Source organism: Apium graveolens, chromosome 6 (genome assembly GCF_009905375.1).
Source record: "Apium graveolens cultivar Ventura chromosome 6, ASM990537v1, whole genome shotgun sequence".
In the NCBI taxonomy this organism is placed as follows: Eukaryota; Viridiplantae; Streptophyta; class Magnoliopsida; order Apiales; family Apiaceae; genus Apium; species Apium graveolens.
The window spans coordinates 76,626,711-76,639,601 of NC_133652.1; positions in this window are offsets into that span (position 1 = coordinate 76,626,711).

Here is a 12,891-nt window from a genome sequence, read left to right on the forward strand (position 1 = left end):
CACCTTGCAACGATATTTTTTTTATACAGTTATACACTGGGACTTTGTGTATATTATGCATGGAAGAGGACTTCCAAGATTTTGAAAAGTATATATGTATATATATATATATACTGAATATTTTGCGACTTCATCGCATTAAGATATCAACTTGGTTCATTTCTTTTGACCAAGACTTTCATGAGTACTAAGAGAAGGCTCATATACTATTAATCATTATACATATTATTTTGGTGGGCTTGCTGCTCACCCTTGCTTTCTTCTTTCATCACACAACAACAGATAGAAAGGATGAACAGGACCAAGCTCCCGATTCGTAAGCGATTAGGAGACATTCCGCAGTTTTCTAGAAGCATTGATGCCGCCGTAGCTGAGGTAGGAACTACCAATAGGCTAGGCTTTCAACTTCTAATGTACCAGATTTATGTATAATTATGAATTGTAATAATGGCAAAGAAATGTAAATTTATTCAGAAAACCTTTTAAGGTGTATTGGCAGATAATTGTGGAATAAAATGACTTGTGGTTATTTTTGGATGTTCATCTCTGAGACTATAACGTATGGTGTGTGTGTTTATTGTGGGGTCATAGTACAGAGTAGTTGAGTAATTATTAAGATTGGGTGTTATTAAGGGAAATGGAACTCGTGACAACCCGGATCCCCGACCCCGGATTTGGGGGTGTTACATTATGGATCGATTTGATCACTTCATTTATTAATTCTAATCTAAGTGTAGTTTAGATTAGTTGGTTACGGACATGATTGCTACACATTAATACTTCCGAGCTATATGAAAAAATAGTTTTACTTTTGTTCCAGGCTTAATTTTACATGATTATCTTAGCCTACCAGGATGTCCATGTTAAACAAATGATGTTCTTTGTTTTCTTAAGCAATTAACTCTCTTCAATCTCATGTTCTAGAAGGTAGCATATCCTCTGTATTAATACTTGCAATATGCTAGTCCAATCTCATATTCTAGAAGGTAGCATATCAATTGTTTATTCTGCAACAAAAGCACTAGTGTTGATAGGTTCCCCTGCATCAACTGTGAATTATATTGCTATGAATGCTCGATCCTATCTTAGAACTGGTGGTCATTACTTGATCTCCACACGGGTTTGTTAGTATTATGCATAGTATGTTTAACTCTTAAAGCAGTAAAGAACCATACTTGATTATTTTTTAGTACTTGATTCTTATCATTCTTTTAGATAATAAATGTACTTTCTTTATCCATACATAGTTGTATAATATGTTTTATGGAAGCTTCTGTGTTGATAGAGTTTTCTAATTATGGTACAATGGTGTTTGAGCAGGAGCCTTTCGTTCCTGAGGAGCACACCCAGAGTTACGAGGTCAAGGAGCAGCTTTTCAGTTTTTAGAGAATAAGAAGCAAATAAAACACTGAAAAATATCAATTGCTGCGTGCAAGTTGCAAAATCTTGATGAATAAAATAATTGTTGTTGTCATGGTTTTAGACATGTGATGGTTTGAATGTTTGAGTTGGTTTGGATGTAATACATTTTGTGGTATGTAATGATATTTTGGGATTGTTCGATTTCAAATAGCAGAATTTCAAGTAGTATTGCTTTTTACGTATAAAAAACATGTTAATGATATATATGTTCAATTTACAAACAAATTATGGCAAATTAATATAATACAAATCATTATAAAAAATGGGGCCCACATGTGGGGCCCATATTTGGGCCCCACATGTGGGCCCCATTCTTTTTTTTTGCAAATTCAAAGTCCAAAGGTAACATAAATAGTGTGATACTATAGACATACATTGATGTTACCTTTGATATCTATTGTAACAAAAAAGTCCATGTTGCACTAGGGCAAAGGAAATGTTACCTTAGGGGACAAAGGTAACTCGAAAAGAAGCAACTTAAATTTTATGTTACCTTAGGTCTTTTGGGTGGCTATGGTAACATTTTTTTGGCCTGTTGTAACATTTTTTGGGTGTTGCTGTAGGCCATCTATGGCGTAGTGTTTTTTATTCCAGATTTATACTCAACAAATAAGGATGAAATATGTTGCTTTTACACCAGCATATATTGAGCAAAGCAAGCTATGACACACGAAACTCTCTCATCTGAACTACAAAATAATTAATACCTTGGTGAAAAAGGAATTAGTGAGAGACATGCCAAACTTAGAATTTGCTCAAGATGAAGTTTGTGAGGCTTGTCAAAAGGAAAAAATTAAAAGGTCTAGTCATAAAAGCAAAGTTATGAATTCCATAAGTGCACCTCTGCAACTTATTCACATGGACCTGTTTGGGCTAGTTAATGTCTTATTTATTTCTAGAAAAAAATATGAACTTGTGATGGTGGATAACTACTCAAGATACACATGGGTAGAGTTTATGCATTCAAAGGATAAAATTCCACACATCATTATTGAACACATTAATAAAATTGAAAGCAGGCTGAAGATCAAAACTGTGTAAAGAGATTGAGGAGTGACAATGGCACAGAATTTATAAATATAACTTTAACTGAATCCTGTAAAGATAAGGGTATTGTTCAAGAGTTCTCAGCTGCAAGGAAACCTCAGCAAATTGGAATAGTTAAAAGGAAGAATGGAACTCTAGTTGAGGTTGCTAGAACAATGCTGCAAGATGCAAATTTTCCAACAAGTTTTTTGGAAGAAGCTATCAACATTGCATGATACACTCAAAACAGATATCTCATCAACAAAAATCTTGGCAAGTCACCCTACTCAATCTTTTCAAAAAGGAAGCCTACTGTGAAGCATCTGCGTGTGTTTGGAAGCAAGTGTTTTGTTCTAAAAGACAACTCTGAATATGTGGGAAAATTTGACTCTAAAGTTTTTGAAGCAATTTTTCTGGGATATTCATTGGAAAGAACTGCCTACAGAGTTTATGTGCTTGAACAAAAGAAGATTATGGAAAGCACATATGTGAGTTTTGATAATGACAAGTGTCTAGGCTTGGAATGCCTTGATGAGAATGAAACTAAAGCCCTTAAGTTTGTAAATCACAACATTGATAGTTGTTAGGAATATATGTGCATTAGTTTGATGATATGTTTAACAAAACACTTAAGTAGAAATTCAGTGTCTGTAGCCTCAACGGATAAGACCACTTTGGCTATCCGTTGATGGTGTAGCTTTACTTAGAAATAAGTCTAGTGTTGTAGCATATTTCAGTCTCTGTATTTAAGATGTAATTCTTAGAAGTTGAGAGAAACTATGAGTCATGTTGACTACTAGAAGATATGCAGATAGGAAGGCCAATTGTAAATATTTCATGCCTTGTAATTTTGTATAAATGAAGTGGTATCAACGGATGACTTAAAGACCTTCAACGGATGAGAAGCTAAGCTTCAACGGATGTCTCTAAAGCTTCAACGGATAACATCCTTCAACGGATGAGTGAATCAACGGATGAAAGCTTCAACGGATGTTCTGTTGATTAACCGTTGATAAGTGGTAGTTGTACCTACAAACAGAGGCACGTGGGTGAACAGAGATAACTGAAATATGGCAGCCTAATTTCAGGAACATCAGAAAAAGCAGTCGTTCTACTCTAGTATAAAGAGACATTAAGTCAACAAAGTACTGGAGTGAACTGGAGAAGAAACAAGTGGAGATCTTACTTTATTATTTTATATATCCTTGTCTTCACTTGTAAACTTGGTAATATATAAACCAAGTAGTAGCTAGTAATTAGATAAGAATTTTTCCAGAGCTGTTTAGAAAAATCATGAGAGAAAAATTATCTAGTTTGTACTAGGATGCAGCTGTGATCAAATTCTTAGATCACAGAATTTTTGAAATACCATCTCTGGTGGAACAACAAATCCACCAGAAAAGTTTTTAAAGGTTAATTGTGTTCTTTACATTTGTGTTTGAATATATATCTGTCTGTATCAGCTTAAAGCAATTCACACACTTGTTCATCTTGAACACACAGTCTTTATAAACTGCTCAAAACTTGAAAAAGTTTTGAGATTTACATTCAACCCCCCCTTCTGTAAATCTCATTGTTAGTTCTCTAGAAATAACAATAGTAATTCTGAAAATGAAGCTGAGATCAACACAAGAAACATAATGAATGAAAAGTCAACTGAGCAAGTGAATCATGAGAATGGAAACTCATCTCATACACCTGAATTTGATAGCACAAACTCGGGGGGGGAGAAAGAGGAGAAAGTTCTGCAAGTCATGCCAATGGTGAAGAAAATACAGAAAATTCAAGTCAACAAAATCACACCATAAAATGGGATATAAGTCACACAAGAGATTCCAAATATTGGTGTAAGGACTAGAAGTGCAACTGCTAATGAATGTCTACATGCATGCTTTCTTTCACAAATTGAGCCTAAGAAAATCGAGGAAGCTCTTCTTGATCCTGACTGGATATCTGCTATGCAAGAAGAACTAAATCAATCTGAAAAAATAAGGTTTAGAAGTTGGTTCCTGCACTAAAGAACATAAGCATAATTGGAATAAAGTGGGTGTACAGGAATACAATGGATGAAAATGAAATTGTAATAAGGAACAAAGCAAGGTTGGTTGCAAAAGGCTACTCACAGGAAGAAGGAAGAAGGAATTGATTATGATGAAACTTTTGCTCCAGTTGCAAGACTTGAAGTAATAATGATCTTTCTTGCATTTGCTGCACACTCAAACTTTAAAGTGTATCAAATGGATGTAAAGAGTGCATTCCTTAATGGTGAGTTGGAAAAAGAAGTTTATGTGCAACAACCACCTGGCTTTGAAGATCCAGAATTTCCAGATTTTGTTTATCAACTACTCAAGGCTTTTATGGATTAAAGCAATCACCTAGATCTTGGTATGACAAATTTTCAGAATTTTTGCATAAACATGGATTCACTGGAGGAACAATTGACAAGACTCTATTCTACAGGCAACATGGTGGTGATATGATCCTAGTTCAAATCTATGTGGATGATATCATTTTTGGTTCAACAAATAAAAAATTATGTCAAAGATTCTCAAAACTCATGTAGAGTGAATAAGAAATGAGCATGATGGGAGAATTAAGTTACATTCTTGGACTTCAAGTCAGTAAAAGAAGTGATGGAATCTTCATGAGCCAAAATAAGTATGTTCAAGATTTATTGAAGAAATTTGGAATGGTTGATTGTTCACCTGCATCAACACCTATGTCTACAGCTACAAAGTTGAATGAAGATAAGAAAGGAAAAAATGTAGACATCCCGTGTTATAGAGATGTGATTGGATCTTTATTGTATTTGACTTCTAGTAGTCCAGATATTATGTTTGCAACTTGTCTGTGTGCAAGATTTCAAGCCAATCCAAAGGAATCACATTTGATGGCTGTGAAGAAAATTTTCAGATACTTAAAGGGAACACCAAACTTGGGATTGTGGTATCCTAAGGGAACTGGTTTTGAAGCTGTTAGATACACATATGCAAATTTTGCTGGATGCAAGGTTGACAGAAATAGCACTAGTGGAAGTTGTCAATTTCTTGGACAAAGACTTGTATCCTAGTACAGTAAGAAACAACAATTCGTGTCATCTTCCACAGCTAAGGCTAAATACATAGCTGCTGGAAGTTGTTGTGCTCAAGTACTTTGGATTAAAAATCAATTAATGGATTATGGTCTAGTGTTACACAAAATTCCAATTATGTATGACAATACTAGTGCTAATTCTATTATTGCTAATCTAGTAAATCATTCTAGAACAAAGCACATTGATGTAAGGTACCATTTCATTAGAGAACATGCTACAAATGGTACTATTGAGCTCATTTTTGTTCCAACAGAAAAACAATCAGCTGACATTTTCACTAAACCTTTGAATGAAACAACTTTCACTAGATTTGTTGGTGAAATTGGAATGTTAAATTCTTCATCCTAAAGGCAAGAACTCAGTTAATATGTAGCAGCAGATTAATTTCTAATAAATCAAATTAATTTGATTTAATTGAAAATTAGCTGGAATATGATTTATAAATATTTCAAAATTCTCTGCATATTTATTTTTCAAAATTCAAAATTAAGCTTGGAATTTTTCAAATTCTAAAAAAAACAGCCTAAGTGTTAATTTACATTTTCAATATGTGTACTTAATATAAGACGGAACCAAAAAGAACAAAAGTATATAGAGAACTAAGTTTTCGATAAGTCTAATTGACTTCTCGACAAGTCATTTTGAGACTTCTCGATAAGTCTTTTTCCAGACTTCTCGATAGGGTTCTCGACAAGCCTCATTACGACTTCTCGATAAGTCTTGTAAAGATCTCGACATATGTTAATTTATAGAGTTCTCTAAAAGTATCCACTTTTAGACTTCTCGATAACTTAAAACTAGAATACTTTAACTTAATAAATTATTTTAGTAAAATACTTTTGATATAAAATCATTCTAATTTTATTTTGATTTATTCAAATAAAAATTGGAAAATTCAGTCCATTCAGGACAAACTGGGTATTTATTTTATAGCTCGATAGTCACTGTCTAGTTCTAGATAAGAGTTAAGAAATTAACATATCGATGTGTATCTATTCTCTCACGTGACTTCTTGATAAGAAAATCCTAAACGTTTATTCCTACTTCTCGACAAGACATTTACCTTTTCTATAAATACCTAGATATCTCGACATAACCCCTCTTTACGCTTTCGAGATCTCAATTGACCTAGTTTTTCAAACCACAACCGTTCTCTCTCATTTCAAACTCTTTCTATTTTAAATCTCTTACCCACTCAAATTCAAACAATATCAATGGAAGCCAACAATGTTAGAGCTACTATCCCCAAGGATGGCACAAACTACTTGGATTTTACAGATGTTGACCAAGCTCCTAACAGCTTCAAATGTTTTTTCAAGTTTTTAGCTGTATCCTATCTTTCAGTAGCTTTGACTGCCAATCCTATACTCCAACTGGACGTGCTTAATGACTTTTGGAACTCGGTTGTAATGTAGACAGTTGTGCATGAGAACCATGAAGCTTCTTTGGTGGTCAAGTGCTCAATTCAAGAGAAGTAGGTGGAGTTTGATGCAAGTGATGTCAACAAAGCACTAGGTATTCCTACAGAAGGCTTAGTAGATGCACCAATAACGCATGAGCTAGTTGATTTTATGGACTTCATAAACTATAGTGAAAAGATTGACATGGCCATACTGAACAAGAAGCGTTTAAGTAGGGAATGGTCATTCCTTTTTGACTCCATTGTGAGGGAATTCACATGCAGGAAGACAGGATATAATAATCTATCCAGTTTAGTACAGAAGCTGGTGTTCTCCATGGCATACAACAAGCCACTCAATGTTAGGGAATTGATCTTGGAAGAACTGAGCACCAGACTCACTATGCTATTGGTAAGTAGGGGTAATGAAATCTTCTTTCCTAGATTTATTATATCTACTTTAATTTATAAAGTAATACATATGCTTGAAGGTATTGAAAGAACCAAAATACACAATTGTAAACAAGTGTCAAAAATATTATTTGGTTCACTAATTACAAAGAATAAGGTGGACGTAGCACTAAATCTTACTGACTTCATGCTAGAAAGATTTAGGACCTACCCATTATCCTATGCCTGACATGAGGTCAAGTGCAGTAACTAATACAGTTATGGCTTCTGTGCCCGTGGAAGTACAAACACAGGAACACAAATAGGGGCCTTCCACAACTGAGACCCTTTATTCTTTACCACTAGAAGCTAGGAAACAAACCACTTCATTCTCTCAATAGGGTGAAGTGAGTAAAAAAAGAGAAAGTAGGCATCCTTAACTGTTATAAATGAGAGTGGTGAAGATCAATTTCCAATCGAGTCTAAACTGATCAAGAAACCAAAGAAGACTAAGAAAGCTGAGTTTACCACTCAATTAGCTACCTCTGTATCTTCCCCACAGGATGCAGTTGTAATAGAGGGAATTAAACAGACTCTGGAGGCATCCTCTGAACAGGGTGTCTCTATTGAACAAAGCACTCTCCCTGGTGTACTTTGTAAAGAGTCTGCACCACAACTGGAGCACATTCAAGTTTATGAAAGTAGAAATAAGTATGACACACATATTGAGAGTACATCATTTGAAGCTCCCTCGTCTATTCAGGGGGAGCTTCCAACACTCAATGCTCAAATCTCTAATTTCATATCTCTAATTTCTTCTACTTATAATGAAACACTTGAATCCACTTCTCAAGTATTGCCAACATGAAGTGACACGGTTCAATATATTAGATATATTTAAGATGTCATGTCTAATATGATTTGTGTTTAGTTTTCAGAACTTAACAACAGGACGAATCAGGACTTACTGGAAATCAGAACTTACTGAAGTCAGAACTTAATATCAGAACTTAAGTCGTCAAAAGATATATATCAGTACTTAAGTGCGGGAAGACTTTTAGATAAGGAATGCGGCTGATTTACAGGAGAAGATCTGGACTAAAATAATAGAAGATATGCATGGAAAGAGTTAGAAGACTAGAAGACTTGTATGAGACAGAATTATATTCCATATCAATTAGAATATATCTTGTAACTGTGTACTATATAAACACAGCTTAGGGTTTATACTATATGTGTTATCATTATCGAGAAGATTATACATTATAACCTAGTAGCTCTTAGTGATATTTGTTCATCACTGAGAGAGAACAACAGTTCATATTATAACAGAGTTTATTGAATATACTTGATCTTTGTTACATACTTCTGTTCAAATCGATTTGATTGTATAAACACTGTATACAACCCCCTTCTATAGTGTTGTGTGACCTAACAAGTGGTATCAGAGCTTCTCTGTTAACACACATATAGTAAAGATCAAAACAATCATGTCTGAAAAAACACAAACCCCAACTAAGCCCACCAAAACTCAAGAAACTCAAAACATTCAAACCCACAGTCGATATGAGACTATTAGGGTTCCCATACTGAGACCTTCTGAGTATCCCATATGGAAAGTGAAGATGGCTATGTTTCTGGAAGCTATAGATCCATAATACCTTGATAGGATTAATGAAGGACCATATAATCCTACCAAGCTCTCTGTTGCAGTTGCTGATCAACCAGCAAAGTCCATACCAAAGGAGAAAGGTGATTACACAGCTGAAGATATCTCATCTATTGCCAAGGATGCAAGGGTAAGGCATTTGCTGCATAGTGCCATTGATAATGTTATGTCAAACAGGATAATTAATTGTAAGACTGCAAAGGAGATATGGGATGCTTTGGAGACAAGATGCTAGAGAACTGATACAATAAAAAAGAACAGGAGGACTATACTCACTCAAGAGTATAAGCACTTTGACTCAAAAGCTGATGAGTCATTAACTGACTTATATGACAGGTTTGTCAAACTCTTGAATGATCTGTCACTGATGGACAAGGAATATGATCTTGAAGATTCAAATTTAAAATTCCTTTTAGCTCTTCCTGAAAATTGGGATTTGAAGTCTACTACCATAAGAGACAACTATGACCTTACTGAAACTACTCTTGATGAAATTTATGGTATGCTCAAGACTTATGAACTTGAGATGTATCAAAGGAGCAAGAGGCATGGAAGAAAGTCAAGGACAGTTGCTCTTAAAGCTGAGGAGGAATCTCCTAAAGTGATTACCTCAAAAAGGGGCAAAGGAAAGGCTCTCATCATAAAGTCTTATTCAGAGTCAACAAATTATGTTGATGATGATTCAGAAACTGAAAGTTTATCTGAAGTTGATGTTGATGCAGAGATGATGCAAATGTGTGCTCTTATGGTGAAGGGTATCACAAAGATAGCCTACAGGAAATTCAGAAAGGAAAAGAAGTTTTCCAAGAAAGGTGGAAGTTCTGATAAGAAAGGATTTAGAAAGTCTGAAGGTAAAGGAGGAAAGTCTGACAGAGGAGACAACTCAAATGTCAAATACTACAATTATGGTGAAAGAGGCCATATATCTCCTGACTGCAAGAAAGGAAAAAGTGACAAAGGCAAGGCACTTGTCACAAAGAAGAAAAGTTGGACAAACACTTCAGATTCTGAACATGAGGTTAACTATGCCTTGATGGCAAATGCTGATAGCAGTACTGAAACTGCTGAATTGAATGTACCTCAAATAACTTATGCTTTTCATACTGATGATATTACTGAGTTGAGATTATATATTAATACCATGTTCATTAGTTATAGAGTTCAGACTTTAACATGTGAAAGATTAACATCTGAAAATCTTGCTTTTAAAAAAAGAAATGACTATTTAGAAAATGAGTTAGTTTTTCTTCATCAAACTAAGAAAGAAAGAGATGATGCTTTGTATGTTAGAGATGAAGTGTTAAAATTGAATGAATCTCTAAAAGCTGACTTAGAAAAGGAAAAAGTGATTATCAGAACTTGGACTAACTCTGGCCGAATAACTCAAAATTTACTAAGTAGTGGAAACTGGAAAGAGGGCTTAGGGTATGGAGATGATAAAAGTGAGAAAGGAACTATAAAAATTGAGCCAACTGTTGTTAAACAGACTGCTAAGCCAAAGGTAAATCCTGTTAAGTTTGTAGCAAAATGCTGTAAAGTCTGATTTTGAAAAGATGAAAGAGTCTAGGACATAAGTCAAAGAAAAGTCAACTTCTGACAAATTAAAACAGGATAAACCAGCTGAAGTAAACATAGGCTTAATGATCAAGAAGCAGCTTAAGCATAAGCTGAAAAAGATTAAAAATGTGAACAAGGTAAAAGAAGCTAGGAAAAATACGAATGGAAAGGAAGGTGTGAATAAAAGCAATAATTATATGCCTGTTCCTAATGCTCCTAGAAAGAAATGTTATAACTGTGGAAACTCTAACCATCTTACTTCTTTTTGCAGGAAAAATAAAGATATAAACTCTTTACCTCCTAAATCAGGAGTTAAGAGTCAGTCTGTTAGGTTTAAACCACAAAATCCTTGTTTTCATTGTGGTAGTTTATGGCATTCCATTTATACTTGTAAGGAATATCATAGTTTGTACTATGATTATTATCAAATAAAACCTTCTTTGAAGAAATTTAGTATTATTCCTTCTAGTGTAAAGTCTGATGCAAAGTCTGATATAAATTCTGATAAACAACATGTTAGTATAAACTCTGAAATTAAATCCGCTGTAAATGCTAACAAACTTAAAAAGGCCAAAGGATCCAAGCAAGTCTGGGTCCTTAAAACTAACCAATAGTGGTCTTTGTGATTGCAGGGCAACAGGAAAAATATCTTAGTTCTGGACAGTGGATGTTCAGGACATATGATAGGAAATAAAGCCCTGCTATCAGACTTTGTGGAGAAAGCTGGCCCAGGAGTTTCTTATGGAGATGGCAACATGGGAAAAACTCTGGGATATGGCAATATCAATCTTGGGAATATCATCATTGAATCAGTAGCTCTTGTCTCAGGACTTAAACACAATCTGCTAAGTGTGAGTCAAATTTGTGACAGAGGTTATCATGTGGATTTCTTTGAAGAACACTGTGAAGTTGTAAGTAATTCTACAGGAAAAGTAGTTCTGAAAGGTTACATGCATGGTAATATTTATGAAGCCAGACTTTCAACAAACTCTGATGGTTCTGCAATCTGTCTGTTAAGTAGAGCATCAATTTAAGAAAGCTGGAATTGGCACAAGAGACTCTCTCATTTAAATTTCAACAACATAAATGATCTAGTAAAGAAAGATCTTGTGAGAGGACTGCCAAAATCAGTATTTGCTCCTGATGGCCTTTGTGATTCATGTTAAAAGGCAAAATAAAGAAAATCTTCATTCAAGAGCAAAACTGAATTCTCAATTCTTGAGCCTTATCACCTACTACATGTTGATCTATTTGGTCCAGTCAATGTCATGTCTATTGCAAAGAAGAAATATGCAATGGTTATAGTGGACGAGTTCACAAGATACACTTGGGTGTATTTCTTGCACAAGAAGAATGAAACTGCACCTAGTCTTACTGATCATGTCAGACAGCTAGATAAATTGGTCGAAGATTCTGTCAAAATTATAAGAAGTGATAATGGCACTGAGTTCAAGAATTCAATCATGGAAGAGTTATGCAAAGAGCATGGAATAAAGCAGGAATTTTCTGTACCTGGAACTCCACAGCAAAATGGAGTTGTAGAAAGAAAGAACAGGACTCTCATTGAAGCTGCACGAACTATGCTTGATGAAGAAAAGCTACCAACCTACTTTTGGGCTGAAGCTGTGCAGACTGCTTGTTTTACACAGAATGCTACACTAATAAACAAGCATGGAAAAACACCATATGAGATGGTGAAGAAAAAGAAGCCAAATCTGAAATACTTTCATGTATTTGGTTACAAGTGTTTTGTTCTTTAGACTCATCCTGAACAACTGTCAAAATTTGATTTGAAAGCTGATGAAGGAATTTTTGTTGGATATCCACTTTCCATAAAAGCCTTCAGAGTCTACAATTTAAGAACAAGGGTTGTCATGGAATCTATCAATGTATCTTTTGATGATAAGAAGATTACTGGACTTGAAGATTTCAATGATCATGATCAGCTGAGATATGAAAATGAAGATTTAAATTCTGATACTATAAATTCTGATGGCTTAAATCCTGATCCTGTAAGTTCTGACGGATTAAATTTTGATGTCATTGAAACTGTCGTAACTACTCCAAGGGAAAGTGCACCTGTTCAGGGGGAGAAAGCTGAAGATCCTACCATAACTGATGACTCTCAAGAAGCATCGGAACCTGTCACTTGCTCTTCAAGTTCCGATTCATCAAGTTCTGATGAGCCAAATTCTGATAATTCTGGAAACTCTGATTCTTCAAATCCTGAAGGATCCAACTCAAATTCTGAAGTCTCAGAGAGCATAACTACAGGGGGAGCATCAGAAAATGCTGATGGAGACAGCATGGATCATGGGGGAGGATCCAGTTCTA